The sequence below is a fragment of the Cynocephalus volans genome, chromosome 4 (genome assembly GCF_027409185.1).
Source record: "Cynocephalus volans isolate mCynVol1 chromosome 4, mCynVol1.pri, whole genome shotgun sequence".
NCBI classification, from domain to species: domain Eukaryota; kingdom Metazoa; phylum Chordata; class Mammalia; order Dermoptera; family Cynocephalidae; genus Cynocephalus; species Cynocephalus volans.
In genome coordinates, this window is record NC_084463.1 from 162,130,315 (window position 1) to 162,151,293 (window position 20,979).

Below are 20,979 nucleotides of genomic sequence, written 5' to 3' on the forward strand. Positions count from 1 at the left end.
AGCCTTCCCTGGTTCCTCGCCCCAGACTTGAGCAAACCCCAGAGAAAGCCAGGTGTCCTCTTCCAGGCCTGCTTCATGAGTACGGGCTGAGTGCCCAGCCTCATGCTCTGTGGAGGCAGATGTAATGAACTCATCTTTGTTACATAAATTTGGTACACACTTATAACTTGCCCCATGAGCACTGGAAAGGAACTTTCATTTTCTGCCTACTATATGCCAGGCACCCTCTAGCTGACTTAATTTTCACCACAGTCCCATGGGGTATTACCAACCCTCACTTTACTGATAAGAAAAATGAGGCTCAGAAGGATCCACAGAAAGTAGCAAACTCGAAAATAATCAAGCCTGTCTAACTTTAGGGACCCTTTTTTTTCATGAGTACCTAGCTCGGTGCCTGGCTCACAGTACAGTTCCAAAAATGTTTAATCGCCCCACACCAGCCAGCCACCAAAAAAAGTTTAATTGAACCAAATCAAAATAGAATTAAATTTTTCTACTGCAGCTGGGGTCTTCCCACGCTCTAAGATCCAGAAAGAGGCCCAGAGTGCTCAGTGGCAGGCAGGACCCCACCTAGCCAAGGTGGGCCAGGGTAGTGGCTCCAGAACAATAAAAAAGTTCCCTCATCAAGTCACAGTCTTCTAGCCTACTGGACTACCCCTGAGGGCCAGGTTTTGTTTTCAACAGATTTATTGAGATATAATTCACATACCATATAGTTCATACATTTAAAACACAACTTGATGCTTTTTAGTATATTCACAGACATGTGCATTCATCACCATGATCAATTTTAGAACATTTTCATATCCCTAAGCCATAACCCCCAAACCCCCTTAGTTTCCCCTGCTCAAGGCAATCACTAATTTACTCTCTATCTCTGTGGATTTGCCTATTCTGGACATCTCCTATAAATAAAATCATAAATGACATGCGTTTCTGTGTCTGTCTTCTACTTAGCATATTGTTTTCAAGGTTTATCCGTGTTGGAACATGTATCAGTCAGTGCCTCATTTCTTTTTAGGGCTGAATAATATCCCATCATATGGATATACCACACTTTATCCATTTATAAGTTGATGATGAACTTTTGGGTTGTTTCTACTTTTTGACTATTATTAACGATGCTGCTATGAATATTTGTGTACACATTTTGGGGCAAACATATGTTTTCATTTCTCCTGTGTATACAGGGGTACACAACTCTATTTTTCCAGAAACTTTTTGAAGTTCCCTCGTATATCTAGGGGTGGAGTTGCTGAATCATATGGTAACCATGTTTAACCACTTGAACAACTGCCAGATTGTTTTCCAAAACAGCTAGATTATTTTATATCCTACCAGCAATGTCTGAGAGTTCCAAATTCTCCACATCTTGGCAAACACAAGTTATTATCTGTCTTTTTGATTAATCACCCTAGTGGAAGTGAAGTGGTATCTTATTGTGGTTTTGATTTTCATTTCCCTGACAACTAATAATATTAAGCATCTTTTCATGTGTTTATTGATCATTTATATATCTTCTCTGAAGAAATGTCTAATCAAATCCTTTGTCCATTTTTAATTGGATTGTCTTTTTATTGCTGAGCTGTAAGAATTCTTTATATATCCTAGATACAAGTTCCTTATCAGACAGATGATTTCCAAATTTTTCTCCCATTCTGTATCTTCCCACTTCCTTGACAGTATCCTTTGAAACACAAAAGTTTTTAATCCTGATGATGTACAGTTTTTCTTTTATTGCTTGTGCTTTGGTATCATATCAGAAAAACCACTACCTAACCCCAGGTCACAAAGCATTACACCTATTTTTCTTCTAAGAGTTTTGTAGTTTTAGCTCTTACATTTAGGTCTTTAATCCATATTGAATTAATTTTTTTTTTTTTTTTTTTTGTCTTTTTCGTGACCGGCACTCAGCCAGTGAGTGCACCCAGACGGCCATTCCCATATAGGATCCAAACCCACGGCGGGAGTGTCGCCGTGCTCCCAGCACCGCACTCTCCCGAGTGCGCCATGGGCTCGGCCCTTGAATTAATTTTTGTATGTGGTACAAGGCCAGGGTCCAACTTCATTTTTTTTTGCATGTGCATATCCAGTCGTTTCAGCACCACTTGTTGAAAAAATAATTTGTTCCCAATTAAATTGTCTCAGTACTCTTACTGACAATCAATTGACTGTAAATGTGGCAGTTTCCTTCTGGACTCTCAATTCTATTCCAGGGATCTATATGTATATCCGTATGCCAGTACCACACTATCTTGATTACTTGTAGTTTTGTAGCAAGTTTTATTTATTTATCTGTTTTTGGCAGCTGGCCAGTACGGGGACATAGTAAGTTTTAAAATCAGGCAGTGTGAGTCTTCCAACTTTGTTCTTTTTCAAGATTCTACTATCTATTCTGGTTCTCTTGCATTTCCATGTGAATTTTAGGATCGTCTTGTCAACTGCATCTGGGATTGTGATAGGGATTGTATCTGTAGAACAACTTAGGTAGTATTGCATTTTACAGTATTACTTATTCCCCACTGCCTGCCACACCTGCTGAGTAACATCTCCCTGGGGCTTAGCCATTAGGAGAGGCTTCCTGGTTGGTGACGACTGCTTGCCTGTCTGCATCTCCTTCTCTGCCTGCTTTCTGCCCAGGGAAGCTGCGCCCTGTGGACCGAGGCACCTGGGCTCCCTGTTGGCTGGCTTCCCACGGGTTCAGCCAATAGGAGGCATGGACAGGAGAGAGGAGAGTGGGAGGAGAGAGAACATGGGATACATCTTCCCCGCTCTCTACTGACTTTGTGCCACAGCCCTGGCCGGGGCTGCGTCTTGTCACTAGTCCCTGCTGGGTGTCCCAGCCTCCACTATTTCCACCCTCGCTGTTGTTTGCAGGAAACACTATTTTCTTTCCTGACTCCTCCAAGCCTAGTGGTTGTAATGGCTTTCCACTGTGCCTGTCCCTGGTGCCTCAACTTCCCTTGTTGGGTGCCTCACTTGAATTGGCTGATCAATTTAGTTTCTCAGAAACAATGTGCAACCCTCAACCATTCCTGGCCAGTCTTTACTGCTATTCTGCTAGACTCCACACCCCAAACATCCCCATGGAGGAAGGCTCTGTGGAACCTAGCTCAGTGTGAAAACTTGATTCTCTGGGCAAATTGATTACCGAAGTGCCCGGTCCATGAGCCAAGGAGATAGTGAGAGAACTCAATGACAAAGAGTTCTAGCTCCTGGAAAGAAAAAAGTAAACAGCAACCCAGACAGGACATGACCTTGACAATGACTGCTGCTGTCTTCTCTCCCTATTCTTAAATCCCAGGAGAACATACCTTTGTTGCCCCTTGATCTGACCTCTCATCCTATGCTTTGGAATTTGAGCACAAAAACTGGGCCAGCGGCCTCCAGAGATGGAGTTCTCATCCACTATTGCTGGTTTTATCGTAACCGCCACATGGCAAAGTGTCAGAATCTCTGATGCTGTTTGTGTGAGCTTGCTACTGCATGCCAGCCACTGCATTAAGTACTTTATATTATCTCATTTAATCATCAGAAGCCTTGCATGGTGGGTATTATTGTAAGCAAGGAAACAAAAACTCAGAATAAATAGCCTGCCCATGGTCTCAATGCCCAAAGCCACATAGACCATAGTCTGCCTGCTGTGCCAAGCTGTGTCTCAGTCCAGGAGCCACCTGGGGATAGACTGTCAAATCGATCATCATGCTATGGCAGTTAATAGTTACCATCTTCCCTCCTTGCCTCCCCCCACAACTACCCTCCCTGACGTCACTCTTGCCCTGGCTGCCCCCGAGCTGGTGATCACTGCAGGAAGGGCTTCCACCTCCTCAGCTTATCTCAGTCACATCTGCGTTCCCCCTGATCTCTGACCACAGCCCTGTCCATGCAGACTAACTGTGCCTAACACAATCATGCTGCCCAGCTGATGGTGGTAAGCCCAATGTGGCACCCAGTTGAGAGGGCGTTTCACCCCTGGGTGCTTTTGGAGTTCAGCAGAAATGAGAGAGACCTCAATTGACCTTTATCCTGAAGTGCACACCCCGGGACAGGCAGAGAGCAGGGTGCTTTGAGAGGTACCGCAGCTGTGGCAGCCTGGTCCGCCAGGAGCCTGGCAACTACAGCCACCACAGCCTCTTCACCTACTGGGCAGTTTCTGACTTGCCAAGACTTGTTTTTCTGCTCACCATTAGTGGGGGTTGTCCATATGAATATAACTTTTCCTCTTCAAGGGTGAGAAGAGGAATTGCTGAAAACATCTTGGTGAAGTAGGAGCGGCCCAGGTGGAACTTTCCACCTTACAGCAAAATGGCTTCGGGACCTGAGGCAGTGAATGGATCTATGAAAGCTCCAGCAATCGATTCTTTTTCGCATCTTCTCAGTCCCAACCCAGGAGGGACATCTTCCCCTTATCCCCTTCCCCTGTCTGCAGGAAGAACTCACATCTTATGATAATTATAAAGACAACAATAATTCATAATAGCTGTGTGTGCTAGGCCCTAGATGAGGCACCATCCAGGTTGTCCCCCCAACACTCGCAAGGCCAATACTATTCCCCTTGATAGTTTCATTCATTGAACTGTAATTTACATACTATAATTTTATTTAACAACAATATTCCCAGTGCTCTCTGAAGTTTAGAAGGTACTTTAATAGACATTCTCATTTGCTACTAACAGTAACCTTGCCTAGGGGGCAGGGCAGGCATTATCTTCATTTTCCAAATAGGAGAATGGGGCTTCCAGCCCATCTCCTGCCCCTGACAGCCCAGCACCTCTTCCCGACTCCTGGCCCCTCACTGTTCTCTCACGCTACCCATTGTTCTGGCTCAGCTCAGGTGACTCATTGTGGAGTCACTCACCGTGTCAGTCTCTTGGAGGGAAGGATTTCTGGTCCATGCCCTGGAGCTAGAGCTTTGGAAGGATAAAGGGGAATACCCAGGGTCCTTGCCCTCAGAAATGCTAACGAAAGAAAAAGGACAAACACCAATAAGACAACACAGGACCACATGAGAGGCGGAGGGTGAGTTCAGGCAGCACCTCTCTCTGCGGAGGAGAGGACAAGGCGGAGGAAAGGACAAGGCGTAGGAAGTGGAGGGGCCACCTGTGACAAGTCTGGACTGGTGGAAACGGAAAGGCCTTAGAGTCAAAAAACACTCTGGTTCAAATGCTGGCTTTGGGGACTGGCCAATCAGCTCAGATAGTTAAAGTGTGGTGTTGATAGCACTAAGGTCAAGGTTCGGACCCCTGTACAGGCCGGCCACCACAAAAGAAAAAAACAAATTCTGGCTTTGTTACCACCTGGTCATATGATCTTAGGGAATTCAGGCCACCTCTCTGGACCTGTTAGTCCATCTAGATGGGAGGTTTATCTCTCTTTCCCCCACCAGCACAGAGGACAGTCAATTAAGGAACCTGTTGTATGTGAAACTGTAAACCACGGTACATACTCAGAGAATTATGATCTGATTCCACCCAATCAGAGCCACCAAGGGTTTATTGAGTGCCTGTTGCCCACAACACACACTTGAGGGACAAAGGAAAATATGCTACGTGGCCTCTGCCATCAAGAACTTACCACCTGGTGAGGAGAAAAGACCAGTACATTCAAAAGATATTAAAAAATTTAAAAAGAAACAATAAAGAAAGATAGGGTATAGTGAACACCCGGTGTATGCAAAGGTCCTGCTTTGAGAGAAGAGGTAAAGCAGCTGAGGAAAGCTAAGTAAAGGGGCACCTGGCACCTGCTCAGTGAGTTCCAACCGTCCTCCACTGCAAGTGCAGTCAAGCTGACCCTGTTTAGGGTTAGGGTCCAGTGGGCCTGGTTCAAATCCTGACCCTGACCCCCAGATGCTTATTAGCCAGGTAACTAACTTGTCACAGACTCTGAAAAAAATAATAATAATTTGACTTCATATGTTCACTGGGAGGATTAAATATGAGAATGAATGTGAACCAGCCGCAGAAAGGATGGAATACATGCTATCGATTTAATAATCATAGATGTTACACAAGGCTTGACTGCCAGGGTGGGGCCTCAGTAGAGAAATGCAGACAAATTGACTTAGGGGTGATCAGCAAAGAGGTAACAGCCAAAACCACAAGAGCTTGGCATTGGCAAGGTGGGGAGGGGCCACATGCCCACTAGCCCAGCTCCAGCATCAATGACCTTCCTTCACAGCAGCACTCATGAACTGCAGAACCACAGGTGACTGAGTTGCCTAGACCCTGGAGATCTTAGCCTGGAGCATCTCCAGGGGTCCCCTTCCTAACAACTCTTCCCCGAGAAAGGCAGAGAGGCAAGGGTGGAGCTGTAGAAATGCAAGGAGAAGGTTTTCTCTCTCTACTCTGCCACTCTTACCATGTGAGACCCTGCATCACCAAAGCCACCACCAAATAAGAATCTCACCAGATGTTTTCCCTGGACTCTGGACTTCCCAGCCTCCAAAACCGAGTGGAGGTCAAGATGGCGGAAGAGGAGAGCCGCCTGCCACTTTTCCACCACGAGTAGAAGCAGCCTGAGGCCCGCACCAGATGCAGCTGTAGCAGAATCGGCGCAAAGGAACAGCTTCAAAAGGGTGTCTTTACCCTGCCGAGAACTGGGAATCTTCCCCCAACCCGCGCGCGCGACCCGCCGGTGTACCACAGCCCGCATCCCAGCCACAGCTGCAGAAGTGGAAACATGGAGGCCTGAGCTGGCATGTGTCACCCGGGCTGCAATGGTGACCGCGGCTTCTGACCCCCCGCCCCCACCCACCATCCCTGGAGCTGGAAGCGAATCAACTGGCAGCCGAGACAGGGAGACGTCCAGTGGGAGAGGCAGAAGCTCCGCAGAGACCACACGCCCTGCGGGCCACCACTGCCTGATCCAACAGGTAGGCTTCACCACCGCCACCCAGCTTCATTCCCAGCCCAGCCCAGTGCACACAGAGCAGGGAGTCGTCTGGCAGGGGAGGCGGGAACTCCACAGGGTCCACGCTGCTGCCGTGCAATCCAGCAGCAGGTAGGCTTCACCGCCGCCACCTGGCTCCATCCCAAGCCCGGCCTAGTGCGCACAGAGCAAGGAGACATCCTGCAGGGGAAGGGGAAGCTCTGAAGAGACCACACGCTCTGTGGTGCCTCGGCGCATCCCAGCAGCCCAGGCCAGAGTGCAGGGAACAGGGAGTCACTGAGGTAGCCATACCAAATTGGCAACCACAGCAACATCTTAGTCAGTCAATAGTGTCAAACCTGTGGACTGTGAAACCCCCTGCCACAATGAATAAACATCAAAGAAAAGATACCAGAAATACAAAAAATCAAGAAAGTACACCACCAAAAGATAATAAATCTCAAGCTCTAGATCCTATAGAACAAGAAGCCCTTGAAATGACTGACAAGGAATTTCGAGTGATAATTCTAAGGAAACTGAATGAGATACAAGAAAACTCAGCTAGACATCATGATGAAACAAGGAAAAGTATACAGGACCTGAAAGAGGAAATGTACAAGGAAATCAATGCCCTGAAAAAAAATGTAGCAGAACTTGCCGAACTGAAGAAGTTATTCAGTGAAATAAAAAACACAACGGAGAGTTTAACCAACAGGCTTGTGGAAGTTGAAGAGAGAACCTCTGAACTTGAAGATGGGCTGTTTGAAATAACACAAGCAGACAAAAAAAAGAAAAAAGAATCAAAGGCATTGAAGAAAATCTGAGAGAGATATCAGACAACCTTAAGTGCTCAAATATCCGAGTCATGGGTATTCCAGAAGGGGAGGAAAAAGGAGATTGCATTGAAAACATATTCAACAAAATAGTGGCAGAAAACTTCCCAGGTATAGGAAAAATCACAGATCTTCAGATCCAGGAAGCTCAACGATCTCCAAACGTATTCAACCCAAAAAGGTCTTCTCCAAGACATGTTATAGTCAAATTGGCAAAACTCAGAGACAAAGAGAGAATCTTAAAAGCTGCAAGAGAGAAGCTCAAATCACCTATAAGGGAGCCCTAATCAGGCTAACATCAGACTTTTCATCACAAACCCTAAAAGCCAGAAAGGAATGGGATGATATATTCAAAATACTAAAAGACAGAGATTGTCAGCCAAGAACACTCTACCCTGCAAGGCTATCCTTCCGAAATGAAGGGCAAATAGTATATTTCTCAGACAAACAAAAACTGCGGGAGTTCACCACCACACGACCACCCTTACAAGAAATTCTCAAGGGAGTACGGGTTTGGTTCCTGAAAAATAACTACCACTTGGGGCTGGCCCGTGGCTCACTCGGGAGAGTGCGGTGCTGATAACACCAAGGCCCCGGGTTCGGATCCCATATACGGATGGTCGGTTCGCTCACTGGCTGAGCGTGGTGCTCACAACACCAAGTCTAGGGTTGAGATCCCCTTACCAGTCATCTTTAAGAAAAAAATAAAAAATAAAAAATAACTACCACTGCCATAAAAACCCAAGAAAAATCTAAACCCACTAGTATAATAAAAATGGCATTCATGAAGAGAAAACAAACAAACAAAAAGGCTATCTACAACCTAAGGAACCAACAAACACAGAAAACAAACAGTAAATCAGAAAGCAAGGAACAAAAGGCACCTAAGACAACCAAACAACAATCAACAAAATGCTAGGAATAAATCAACACTATTCAATAACAACTCTTAATGTAAAAGGCTTAAATTCCCCAATCAAAAGACACAGACTGGCTGACTGGATTAAAAAGGAGGACCCAACTATATGCTGCCTTCAAGAGACCCACCTCACCCATAAAGACTCACATAGACTAAGAGTGAAAGGATGGAAAAAGATTTACCATGCAAACAGAAAAGAAAAACGAGCTGGAGTAGCTATTCTTATATCTGACAAAGTAGACTTTAAACTAAAAACTATAAAAAGACAATGAGAGACACTACGTAATGATAAAAGGACTGATACATCAAGAAGACATAACAATCATAAATATGTACGCACCCAATGTTGGAGCAGCCAGATTTATAAAACAAACTCTATTAGACCTAAAGAAGGAAATAGACACTAATACCATAATAGCAGGGGACCTGAACACCCCACTGTCAATATTGGACAGATCATCTAGGTAAAGAATCAGCAGAGAAACACAAGATCTAAACAATACTCTAGACCAATTGGACTTGGCAGATATCTACAGAACATTCCATCCAACAACCTCAGAATATTCATTCTTCTCATCAGCACATGGATCATTCTCCAGGATAGATCACATATTAGGTCACAAATCAAGTCTCAACAAATTCAAAAAAATTGGAATTATCCCATGTATTTTCTCAGACCATAATGGATTAAAACTAGAAATCAATAACAAATGAAATTCTGGAAACTATACAAACACATGGAAATTAAACAGCATTCTACTTAATGACATATGGGTCCAAGAAGAAATCAAACAGGAAATCAAAAAATTTATTGAAACTAATGAAAATAATGATACATCATACCAAAACCTGTGGGATACTGCAAAAGCAGTATTAAGGAGGAAATTTATTGCATTAAATGCTCACCTCAGAAGAATGGAAAGATGGGAAGTGAACAACCTAACACTTCACCTTAAAGAACTAGAAAAACAAGAACAATCCAAACCTAAAGTTAGCAGACGGAAAGAAATCATTAAGATCAGAGCAGAACTTAATGAAATCGAAACCCAAAAAACAATACAAAAGATCAATGAATCAAAAAGTTGGTTTTTTGAAAAGATAAATAAAATTGACAAACCATTAGCATGGCTAACAAAAAAAAGAAGAGAGAAGATTCAAATAACAAAAATTAGAAATGAAAAAGGTGATATTACAACTGATTCATCTGAAATACAAGGAATCATTCGAGACTACTATAAACAACTATACGCCAACAAGTTTGAAAATCTGGAGGAAATGGATAAATTTCTGGACACACACAAGCTCCCAAAACTGAGCCATGAAGATGTAGAAAATCTGAACAGACCAATAACAATAAAGGAAATTGAAGCTGTTATCAGAAAGCTCCCAACAAAGAAAAGCCCAGGATCAGATGGATTCACAGCAGAATTTTACCAAACATTCAAAGAGGAATAGACACCGATTCTTTACAAACTATTCCAAAAGATTGAAACAGACGCAAATCTCCCGAACTCTTTCTATGAAGCAAACATCATCCTGATACCAAAACCAGGTAAAGATATAACCAAAAAAGAAAACTACAGGCCGATATCCTTGATGAATATAGATGCGAAAATCCTCACTAAAATACTAGCAAACAGAATACAGCAACACATACATAAAATTATTCACCACGATCAAGTGGGATTCATCCCAGGGATGCAAGGTTGGTTCAACATATGCAAATCAATAAATGTGATACACCATATTAATAAAGTCAAACACAAGGACCATATGATCATCTCTATAGATGCTGAAAAATCATTTGATAAAATTCAGCACTCATTCATGACAAAGACCCTCTATAAATTAGGTATAGAGGGAAAGTATCTCAACATAATTAAAGCCATATATGACAAACCCACTGCCAATATCATCCTGAATGGGGAGAAGCTGAAAGCTTTTCCTTTAAGAACAGGAACTAGACAAGGATGCCCACTCTCACCACTCCTATTCAACATAGTGTTGGAAGTACTAGCCAGAGCAATCAGAGAAGAGAAGAAAATAAAGGGCATCCAGATTGGAAAAGATGAAGTCAAACTGTCCCTGTTTGCAGATGACATGATCCTATATATCGAACAGCCTAAAACCTCTACAAAAAAACTCTTGGAGTTGATAAATGATTTCAGCACAGTAGCAGGATACAAAATCAACACAGAAAAATCAGTAGCATTTCTATTCTCCAATAGTGAACATGCAGAAAGAGAAATCAAGAAAGTCTGCCCATTTACAATAGCCACCAAAAAAATAAAATACTTAGGAATTGAGTTAACCAAGGATGTGAAAAATCTCTATAATGAGAACTACAAACCACTGCTGAGAGAAATCAGAGAGGATACAAGAAGATGGAAAGATATCCCATGCTCTTGGATTGGAAGAATCAACATAGTGAAAATGTCCATACTACCCAAAGTGATATACAAATTTAATGCAATCCCCATCAAAATTCCAATGTCATTTTTCTCAGAAATGGAAAGAACTATCCAGACATTTATATGGAATAACAAAAGACCACACATAGCCAAAGCAACACTGAGCAAAAAAAATAAAGCTAGAGGCATAACACTACCTGACTTTAAACTATACTACAAAGCTATAATAACCAAAACAGTATGGTACTGGCATAAAAACAGACACAATGATCAATGGAATAGAATAGAGAACCCAGAAATCAGCCCACACACCTACAGACATCTGATCTTTGACAAAGGCACCAAGCCTATACACTGGGGAAGAGACTGCCTCTTTAGCAAATGGTGCTGGGAGAACTGGATATCAATATGCAGGAGAATGAAACTAGACCCACACCTTTCACCATACACTAAAGTCAACTCAAAATGGATTAAAGAATTAAATATACACCCTGAAACAATAAAACTTCTTAAAGAAAACATAGGAGAAACACTTCAGGAAATAGGACTGGACACAGACTTCATGAATACGACCCCCAAAGCACGGGCAACCAAAGGAAAAATAAACAAATGGGATTCTATCAAACTAAAGAGCTTCTGCACAGCAAAAGAAACAATTAACAGAGTTAAAAGACAACCAACAAAGTGAGAGAAAATATTTGCAAAATATACATCTGACAAAGGATTAATATCCAGAATATACAAGGAACTCAAACAACTTTACAAGAAAAAAACAAGCAACCCAATTAAAAAATAGGCAAAAGACCTAAGTAGGCATTTCTCTAAGGAAGATATACAAATGGCCAACAGACATATGAAAAAATGCTCAACATCACGCAGCATCCGGGAAATGCAAATCAAAACTACACTGAGATACCATCTCACCCCAGTTAGGATGGCTAAAACCCAAAAGACTCTGAACGATAAATGCTGGCGAGGTTGCGGAGAAAAAGGAACTCTCATACATTGTTGGTGGGACTGCAAAATGGTGCAGCCTCTATGGAAAATGGTATGGAGATTCCTCAAACAATTGCAGATAGATCTGCCATATGACCCAGCTATCCCACTGCTGGGAATATACCCAGAGGAATGGAAATCATCAAGTCGAAGGTATACCTCTTCCCCAATGTTCATTGCAGCACTCTTTACAATAGCCAAGAGTTGGAACCAGCCCAAATGTCCATCATTGAATGAGTGGATACGGAAAATGTGGTACATCTACACAATGGAATACTACTCAGCTATAAAAACGAATGAAATACTGCCATTTGCAACAACATGGATGGACCTTGAGAGAATTATATTAAATGAAACAAGTCAGTCACAGAAAGAGAAATACCACATGTTCTCACTTATTGGTGGGAGCTAAAAATAAATAAATTCACACACACACACACAAACGGGGGTGGGGGAAGAAGACATAACAACTACAATTCCTTGAAGTTTTACGACAAGCAAACAGAAAGGACATTGTCGGGAGGGAGGGGGGAGAGGGAGGAGGGAGGGAGGTATCGGTAATGGGCCACAATAATCAACCACATTGTATATCGATAAAATAAAATTAAGAAAAAATAAAAAAAATAAAATTAAAAAAAAAAGAAATGCAAGGAGGAGAAATCAAGGCAGGAATGAAAGTGAATAGATGGTCTGAGGAGGGGGCAAAACAAATACAGCTGGTATGCTACAGCACAGGAGCCCACAAGAGAAGTTTCGGGCAGGGGAGTGGAAGGATCCTGTGGTAACATGAACTCGCAAGGCTGTGAAAAGGGCAGCCCCAAGTAGCCAGTGACCAGGTGAGAAGTCTGGCATGGAACCAACAGAAGATAAAGTTGGAGAGGTTTAAGGGAATGACATGCAGAACAAAACAAAAAAGCATTCACTCAGTCATTCATTCGATCAATATTGACTGAGCCTTTACAACACGCCTGGTACTGTTAGGCCCTGGAGATAAAGCTGAACAAGGGAGAAGACGCTGCCCCCATGAAACCGACACTTCATTCTAGTCAGAAGGAGACCAAGGGCACAAAGATTGCTCCAGATCCATCTAGACTGGTATGTGCTGACTGTCTCCTTGCCTCAGACTCCCTGCTGATGACAGGTTTCTTTTAGTGTCAGGGAGAAAAGGCACGTGACAGAGATAGGAGTGAAATCCTCCATCTCTGGCCTCGAACACCAGGAAGAAAAGGCACATTTCTTATCCACTGCTGATCTTGGGAAGTGTGGGACAAAGCAGAGGGAGACATGACTGAAGTGTGAACGTTCACATCACCTCCACCCCACTCTCACTGGTCTCCAAACACACACACACAGTTTCTTCTCCCTTCTCCTTGAACTGCTATCCTATGACTTGGTGGTGTCTTGGCCTGTTTGCAGTTAAAGATAAAGAACCAGAGGCTTTCGGGGACCCTTAGCAGTTTCTCCTCCCCCTGAACTAGGGGAAAGGCTTTCTTCTAAGCAAATGGGAGAAGTTCTCTCCCCTTAGATCTGAGCAGAGTCCTACTCAAATGCCAAAATTTGGTCTCCCAAATTACAGGCAGTTTTACATGTTTTTCTTTCATTGCTGTCTTGGATACCTCATGTCTTGAAGACAGCCTTTCAATTTCCCAGACTCCTAAAGGAAAGCCAGGTCTTCCTGTTCTACAGAGCCAGAGCATTTCGTCAAGGCCCAAGTTGGCCAGGGAGCTGGAGCACAGCATATGTGGGCACCTGGCCTGGTGCTGTGCTAAGAACAGAGCCTTTCTGACCACTAGCAGCTTCGCCATTTACACAGGGAACCTCAGTCACAGGGTACCATGTGGCCTTTCCCCCAGCTGTCACCGCCACACAAAGTCAATCTGGCCCAGAGATCTGGAATCCATGACCCATCTTCCTCTGTCCAAGGTCTTGGGCAAAATGTGTTTTTGTTGTCAAATAAAGTTTGCCTACCCTGTGTTCCTTGGTTTGCCCATCCCTGACCAGACTGTCCCCACAGGACTTTGAGCAATGATCCAATCCAACCCTCCACTGGATTTCTGTTCTCTAAGGACCTGTTCCCAGAATCCCTCTGTCATCTCCTTTTCCAAGTATGGAAGGCTGCCAAGTTCCAGAGGGAAGAGGGACCATGGCCACCATGTGTGCCTACCCCTACCAGGACAATGTGCCTCGAGGGCTCTGAAAGTTAGCCCTCTTACTGTGGCAGTTGGTCTGTAGAGCCCCAGGGAGGACACGCAGAACACCACATGTGAGCTCATTGCCCGCTGTCTGTTTATAACTGATGTTCTAGGTTAAGCCCTTGTCAATGACTTTCCAGAACTGTCCCCTCCCCTACAGCTCAGAGGAGAGAGAGACTGCTTGTGAGCCAATCTCTGACTCAGGGGTGGGCCTTGACCAGACTGTTTCTTTCTTTTTTTTTTTTTTTGTCTTTTTCGTGACCAGCACTCAGCGCACTGGCCATTCCTATATGGGATCCAAACCCGCAGCCGGGAGCGTTGCCGCGCTCCCAGCGCAGCACTCTACCAAGTGCGCCACAGGCTCGGCCCCTTGACCAGACTGTTTGAGGGAAGGAATATAAACTAATAACCAGGTCAGGGGTGAGCTGGGAAAGGGGCTGTCAAAAGCTACTGCCCACGGGTTCTTGGGGAAAGATTGAAGGGCCATAGTATTTGAGTTCTACAGAGGAGGGAGCACCAGGGCCAGGATGGCAACATTAGCCACGAGACAGATGGGGCAGCTGGCCTCAGGAAAGAAGCAGAGGATCCGATGGGAAGAAGAAAAAAGTGAGAGGAGTCTAATATCTTCCTCCTTCCTGCTAGACCTCACTATGCCTCAGGTTGCCCACTTGGAACTGGTGACATTGTGGAGACTTGGTCCTTCACCAGGAGACTTGGTCTTTCCCCTGGAGACTTGGTCCTTCACCAGGACTTGTGTTACCTAGTGGTTAGTATGAGCTGGTGGCCCAGAATGATTTCATTAGCAAGTAAATTTTTAAGTGCTTGAACGTACCACTAAACCTCTACAGATCACTTCAAGAACAGAAATAGAGGTCCCACCCTCTGGGCACCACCCGCCATGACAAAAACACAAAACACCAGGCTGGGCTCTACCAAGGTTCCTTGAAGGAGGCACAATCACTGTCATAGCTTCTGCTCAGCCTCCTGAACTCAAGGCTGATTAGACAGAGGCCTTGCCTGGGTCAGCACGCTCACTGCATGTCAGCAGCCGTGTCCAGAGCAGCTGTGTCCAGAGGAACAGCAGGCTGAGCAGCTGAGGAAACGCAAGTGGGCCCTGATCCAGCCGAGGTCTCGGGGCAGGTGGGTCTGAATGTGCACAAGTCTTTTGGAGGGCCACATGGTCACCGAGAACTCAGCCTTGTTCATAATAGCCAAAAAGTGGAAACAACCCAAATAGCCATCAACTGATGAATGAATTAATAAAATGTGGTATATCCATATGATGGAATATTATTCAGTCATAAAAAAAAAAAGAAAATGTTACTTTCTACGAAGTAGATGAACCTTGAGAACATCCTAAGCACAAGAAGCTGGGCACAAAAGGCCACATATTGTATGATTCCATTTACACGAAATGTCCAGGACAGGGAGATCCATAGAGATAGAAAGTAGATTAGTAGCTGTCAAGGGCTAGGAGAAGGGGTAATACAGAGTGACAGCACAGGGTTTCCTTCTGGGGTGATAAGAATGTTCTGGAATTAGGGCCGTCCTGTGGCTCACTTCGGAGAGTGTGGTGTTGATAACACCAAGTCAAGGGTTAAGATCCCCTTACCAGTCATCTTTAAAAAAAAAAAAAAGAAAAGAAAAGAAAACCTGGACTCACCCAGACATGTAGTTGCAAAAGGGAGGGATATTTTAATAGCCTTTTCAGACAGCTGTGGATACCCCTCTTTCACACTACACCAAAACTCAACAAGTAGTAGTTAAGTGTAACACGGACTCTGAAACCCTATGAACTTTTCCTATTCTGTGACATTAAACTCCACTGGCCTTTCTTGAATTGCAAATGAACCTTTTACCCAACATGATTTTGTAACCTCACTCACTGGCTATCTGAAAAATATTGGTTCACTAAGTTATGCTGATCTTTAAGATGTCGACACATTTTAAACCAAAATGCCAAAACATCCTATGTGCAACATCACCACCAATCTGATCAGAAAAGCCTTTAAGTACTGGGAAGCTCTCAAGCTCATGACGATGGGTACGAGTTTTCCAAAATTCTAATTTTTGCTTGGAAGTTCTGCTTTTACCATTGGCCACAAATATCATTAGTCATTTTCTTTGAAACAACAGGCTCACTACATACATTTTCAAGACAAAGTCGGTCAGCTACCCACCTCCAAGTAACCACAGTGCAAACCTCAACACGATTGAAAAGGCAGGTAACCTGTGAGTACTGTCATGAAAACCCTTCTGACTCTCAGACCCCCTTGAAATGGTCTTAGGCCCTGCAGGGGCCTGGTGACCTCGCTTTGAGAACCACTGATCTAGGACAGCATTCCCTGCTAGCCTGGGGGAAGGTAGAGCCAACTTCAGAACAAAACACGCGGCCTGGTTCACTCTGTGACACAGACGAGGGGCAGGAGGTGGTGCTGCAACTGAGTCTGCAGGAGGCCTGACCTCGTGCTCTGCTTGACGGTCAGCTTTAAAGGGCGCAGGAGTCTGGGCTGTTTGAACACATTGTTCCCTGTGGTTTCCAAACCTGACGACAGGCTGTCTGCTTGTTTTCTCTCTGCCCCACACCCCCTTTCCATTCCTTTGACCTCAACACAAAATAGGCACCTTTAATTCTTGAGAAGTTTTCCTGCTTCCGCACTGGAGAGGGTCCAGAGGCTACCATGTGTGGTTGGGAAGGAGGGCCAGAGGCAGAGAGGAAAGGAAGAGGGCAGCAAATACTGTCATCCCCTGCCTTTGCCCACTTGTCCCCAGCCACAGTTCACCCTGGGGCAGGGAGGGGGCTTTCCAACCAGTTCCTACCATACTCCCTTCCTGCCAATTCAGAGCTGGCCTAGATTCTTGCAACTAGCCCCCGAGTTCAATGTCAACAAAGGTGTTTTCCCCTTTCCTTCACCCACAGCTAAGGTCTGTTGGTAGGGAAGGCTCCTTCCTTCAGCAATGCAGTTATCAGCCCTTGCCAAGCAGCGACCAACACAAGACCCCTAGTTGGCTCAAAGTCCTGTCCTCCCAGGATATTTAGTAAAACAATCTGATGTCAGAGTGTGAACAGAGTTTTCACTGGAGACGAGACGGTTACAACTGCAGCAGCAGTAAAGCCGCTTGGCCTGTGGAGCCGAATGCAGAAAACAAAGTGCCATTCAGGCCTCAGGGACTAACAATAGGCCCTTATCCTCTTTCTGTCCAGGCCCAAAGCTGCTAAGCAGATACTGAAGGGCCCAGTGGGTAGCCCCTGGGCAGGCTGCCCCTAGGATGTGTGGGGCCCCAGGCAAATATTTTTGTGGGACCCATGTATATAAAAAACTTGAGTCACCCAAAATTAGCCTGTCAGCACCATTGTGGCAGCCCAATCTCACATGATCCTACAAAAGAAACACTGCAGCCAGCTCCTGGAACTGGGCCCAGACATGGGGCCCCAGGACAACTCCATAGTACATCTGGTTGTTCCTGCACAGGGTAGAGGTATAGAGAGTACCCCAAAGGGGCCGATGTAGATCCCAGTCTAGGTATGAAACACCCAGCCAGAACGGCACTGGGGGTCCCAGCCAGCCCCAGGCACTGGAGGCCGACTTAGAAAATTTGGAGGGAGGTGCTCCAAAATGTGAAGCCCCCTGAGATGCAGAGTCGGGGACAGGGGCCGTGCCTACCCAGGCCTAAGGATGGTGCTGGCCCTGAGGACACAGCCACAATCATGGGTTTCAAGGGTTGAGAGGTTGCACTCAAAAAAGAAATCTAGGAATTCAAAGCCCCAGTACTGCTTGTTTTTATTCTCTGGGGTTATCAAGCCACCTGGACAATTCAAAATGTCAGGCAATCCAAACACTCAGTGAGTCACCAGGTCTTTGTTTTCGCATCTCTTCTAAGCTGAGATCCTACTGGGTGAAAAGGTGGTTTGTTGTTAATTTCACACCATATTCCTGCCCAATCTCTCAGTAAGGTCAACACAAAAGCCAGGAAGAAAGAAGGCAAGAAGACTTTTGCTAGCAGCTCTTTGAGGGAAGGACTGAGCCTGGCCAGTAGTAAATGCTCAACAAACATGTGGAAAGAACAAGCCCAGATAATCTACACACTGATAACCCACTGGCAGGTGAGAAAGCATTTAATTCAACTTTCCCTCAGGGCACTTATGCCATCACCTCCAATGACACCACCAAGGGCTGGGTTAATAGCCGTACCAGTACCACACAGTGTCCCAGGACATGACAATGGGAAGGGGTCACCAGGTATACAGACAGCTCCAGCAACTAACTCTAGCTGGGGCGGGGGGTGGGGCTGCCATAAGCTCCTCCCACCATCCACCCATCCCCCAAGGTTCCCCATGTTCTGCCAAGATCCACACCCAGCCTCTGCCTGTTGTGGGAAACAGATAACTAAATGGGGGAGGGAGGCTACCCTAACCAGCCAGCAGGGTTAGACAGCCCTCATTACCCACTGTCTGCTTGTCCTTTTATTTATTATTTATTTTTTATTTTTTAAAAAATATGACTGGTAAGGGGATCTTAACTCTTGACTTGGTGGTGTTAGCACCACGCTCTCCCAAGTGAGCTAACCGGCCATCCCTATATAGGGATCCAAACCCATGGCCTTGGTGTTATCAGTACCACACTCTCCTGAGTGAGCCACGGGCCAGTCCTGTGCTTGTCCTTTGCATCACTGATCACAGCTGTAATTGAACAGGAACCGGCCTTCTGTGTGTCTCCCCTGATGACAGGAGATGTGCCGAGGCCTTCTTTTCCCTGCTGTATCTCTAGCATGTAGCATGGGGCCTAGCATTCAGCCCGCTCACTAAAGGGCTGTGGAGCAAATGCAGGTCTCCCTCAGCTACACAATGTGGCCCCTGAAGCTGAGGGCCAGCTGAAGACCAGTCCATGCCCAGCAATCATGCAGAAACCAGGGATCTAAGGGTGACTCAGCTCCAGCACACAGAGGGCTGTCCCGGTGCCCTTCCCTCAGTGGGAAGTGCTGGAAGAAGTGCCATCAGCCTCAGCAGGCCTCACAGGGAGCAGTTCCTCAGGAGGCAGCATGCCAGATTCCCAGACTTCCACAATATCTCCTAAAGTCTTGTGCTAAAGGAATAGAGAGGGTAATCAGCAGAAATTCTGGTCCTGACAGCACAGTTGGTGGGGGAAGTCTGGTTGCAATCCTCAGAAGCCCCTGGATTTGGTTCCAGGCACCAGCCGCTGCTCGCATCTTTCAGCATTTCTTGTTAAGTACTAACTACCCTCCCACACTGTCTCAGGCTCTCCTTCAACGCCCTTCATACCCTCCACCCGCCTCTGCTTAATCCTCCCTCCTCCTCAGTCCCCAAAACAAATACACTGCCCTGCATTTCTGTTAGCCACTGCTTCCACTGGAACGCACTCTATGCTGGCGGGCTCAGCAAGAACCATGCCCTCTACACAGGACCCAGATCTCTTCCCCGGCTTTGTCAGCTCCCTAGTAAGGGACATGGTCCTCATTCACCAAATGCTTATAGACTGACCTGGCCCAGCTCCTGCTGTCTTCCCATAGCACCCATGGCTGTGGACAGCAGGCCTGTGCCCACAGGCAAGCAGTTTTATATGTGCCGTCTGTGTTCCTAACAGGGTAAGGAGGACTTCACCCCTAAGCTGAGTCCCTAGGAGCTGCCAGACTGTGGCTTATTCATCTCGGCTTCCCCCAAACCTAGCAAGGCAGGGATCCAGGTAGGCAGTGGGTAAATGGTTACAGAACCAATACACCCTAAAGGGAGAAAAACATGGCATCGCAGAAAGTATGTAAGATTTGGTGGCAGAATAACTGAATCTCAGTCTGGTTCTTCACGACCCCAGGCAATCATCTACAAAATGAGATTTTAAACCCCCTCAAGAATGAATATGAAAGTACTTTGCTTTTCAGAAGAGTCTATGCAAATTGGTATAGGTTTCCAGAGATGGCCCCTCACCTTTTCCTACCTGGGATAAAAGAGCTCAAGGGTATGGAGAATTGATGAGCTAAGAAAAGAGGTCAGGTCTGAAGTTCTAGAACTAAGCTCCAAGAAGAACTGGAACCAGGCCCAGGAGGACTGATCCTATTTTACAGATTGATGTTGATGTCTGTTGCTTTGTATACATCCACAGGCTTCGTCTTGTGAATGCATTTTGCCTTAACCAGCCCTAAGCTTCAGAATGTCTAACACCTAAATCAATGCATGTCCACTGCCCTGGCAGATATGAGAAAGTTACCAAGAAGGGGAAAGGGTCTGGAAAACTGCTGGCATTCTGTACAATAAGAGAGAGATTTGTTTGGCCTGAACTTGGGCAACCTGGGGCAAGAGGCGACTTAGGCCTGGCCTCAGCCTTCTGGGATGGCAGCACTTACAGCTCAGGGTGGGCTGCAGGGAAGCTCCTCTGAGGGTAGCCAAGAGCCTGGAATGGTCCAGGAGAACCTGTTGCTACAGGAAGGGGACAAGCTGGAAGTTAACACATCTTCTTATCCCCATGGAATAGCCACCATCAAAACCTTTAGTCAAGGCCTGGCCCGTGGCTCACTTGGGAGAGTACGGTACTGACAACACCAAGGCCACAGGTTCAGATCCCTGTATAGGGATGGCTGGTTAGCTCACTTGGGAGAGCGTGGTGCTCACAACACCAAGTCAAGTGTTAAGATCCCCTTACCGGTCATCTTTAAAAAAAAAAAACCAAACAAACAAAAAAAAAACCTTTAGTCAAATGCCCAAGTCCCTTTCTTCACAGCAGCCTGTGAGCTCTCCAGGTGCTAACAGA

General features: G+C 45.4%; 1 protein-coding gene across 5 annotated transcripts in view; it reads right to left on the bottom strand.

The window, feature by feature from the left end:
• PC (pyruvate carboxylase) overlaps positions 1–20,979 on the bottom strand; it is a 111,916-nt gene that overhangs the window by 55,737 nt on the left and 35,200 nt on the right. The gene's annotated exons all lie outside the window — the stretch shown is intronic.